Source organism: Bubalus kerabau, chromosome 7 (assembly GCF_029407905.1).
Source record: "Bubalus kerabau isolate K-KA32 ecotype Philippines breed swamp buffalo chromosome 7, PCC_UOA_SB_1v2, whole genome shotgun sequence".
In the NCBI taxonomy this organism is placed as follows: domain Eukaryota; kingdom Metazoa; phylum Chordata; class Mammalia; order Artiodactyla; family Bovidae; genus Bubalus; species Bubalus kerabau.
Window position 1 is genome coordinate 112768061 of NC_073630.1, and position 1695 is coordinate 112769755.

Sequence of the window (1695 nt, forward strand, 5' to 3'; positions counted from 1 at the left end):
AGAATGGCCTAAAACAGCACTTCTTTTATGGGCTTCCCTGATGGCTCAGCTGGTAAAGAATCCACCTGCAATGCAGGAGACCAGGGTTTGATCCCTGAGTTGGGAAGATCCCCTGGGGAAGGGAATGGCTACCTCCTGGGGAAGCAGAATGGCTATTCTGCCCTGGAAAATTCCATGGACTGTATAGTCCATGGGGTTGCTCACTACAGAACAACTTTCACTCATTCATTCACTCTTTATAGCTAGGTTTTCAGTTTGGGGCTTCCCTGATGGCTCAGATGGTAAAGCGTCTGCCTGCAATGCAGGAGACCCGGGTTCGATCCCTGGGTTTGGGAAGATCCCCTGGAGAAGGAAATCGCAATTCACTCCAGTACTCTTGCCTGGAAAATCCCATGGATGAAGGAACCTGGTAGACTACAGCCCATGTGGTCTCAAAGAGTCGGACCCAACTGGGCGACTTCACTTTTATTCCAGAAGAGAAGGCAAACAACCTGAGTGTCCATGTGATTTTGTAAAGGTGCTGAGCCCCTTGTATGTGCACCACAGCAGGGTTCCAGGCACTGAGAGTGAGGGAAGAAAATATCCTTCATTTGAGATCTCCCTGAGTTCTGGTTAATGGAAATTATATGGAGAGTTTCCAGGGATGCAGTCACAGACGGTCAGACCATGATAAAGTTCATCATGCTTAAAACTACATTTTACAGAGCACAGGATCTTTTATTTGTTTTTATCTGTTCCAAGTCATTTGGAAAGACTCGATCGGCAGACTTGTGCAGGTGAAGGAAATCCAAACACGATAATGTCTCCTAAAAGGAAACTGAAATCACTAGCCATTTTGCAGAGTGAGTACCCAGAGCACACTTGCATGGCTGAAGCAAAATGTGTTCCATCCAAATTCCATTCCAAATGTCCCATCTTCTTCAGTTAGGCCAGCAGAGTGTTGAACATGACCTCATAGGAAATCCATGGTATGGCCTTTGACTCTAAGAAGACCTAAGCTTCTTGACCTTTTTGATCACAGATCCTTTGAAAGTCTGGTGAGTGATGGCCTATTTTTGGTATAGTTTTATCTGCTCTGTGGGCTTTCCCATCTCCCTTCTTCTTGCACCCAGTGGGGGGGGGGAACCCCTCCCCGACTCCACGTGGGTCCCTATCATTGTGAGGGCGCAGGGTGCAAAAGTGACCCAGGTGGCTCAACCAGAGGGGCTCAACGCCCTAAAACCCAACGAATGGTGAAGGCATGTCCGTATGACCTAGATAGGGGCCTGAGAGTCACTCTCTGCCTACTAGGCAGTGTAAGCTGGGAGATGTAAGTATAGCATTGTTGGTGGCCTTTCAATAAAAACGGACTTCCCTGGTGGCTCAGAGGGTAAAGTGTCTGCCTACAATGCGGGAGACCTGGGTTCAATCCCTGGGTCAGGAAGATCTCCTAGAGAAGTAAAAGGCAACCCACTCCAGTATTCTTGCCTGGGAAAAACCCATGGACAGAGGAGCCTGGTAGGCTACAGTCCACGGGGTCGAAAAGAGTCAGACAGGACTGAGCCACTTGACTTTCTTTTCAATAAAAAATAATAAAGAGAGCTTCTTTTTTATTTTTTTTAAATTTTTGGCCACACCACATGCCTTGCAGGATGCAGGTTCCCCAACCAGGGATTGAGCCCATGCCGCCAGCAGTGGAAGCCTGGAGTCTTAACC

General features: G+C 47.9%; 1 non-coding gene across 1 annotated transcript; it reads left to right on the forward strand.

Moving 5' to 3' along the window:
• Positions 1 to 263: 263 nt before the first annotated feature.
• Positions 264 to 336, forward strand: TRNAC-GCA (transfer RNA cysteine (anticodon GCA)). Its single transcript has one exon. It is a non-coding gene; the product is annotated as a tRNA-Cys (tRNA).
• The last annotated feature ends 1359 nt before the right edge of the window (positions 337 to 1695 follow it).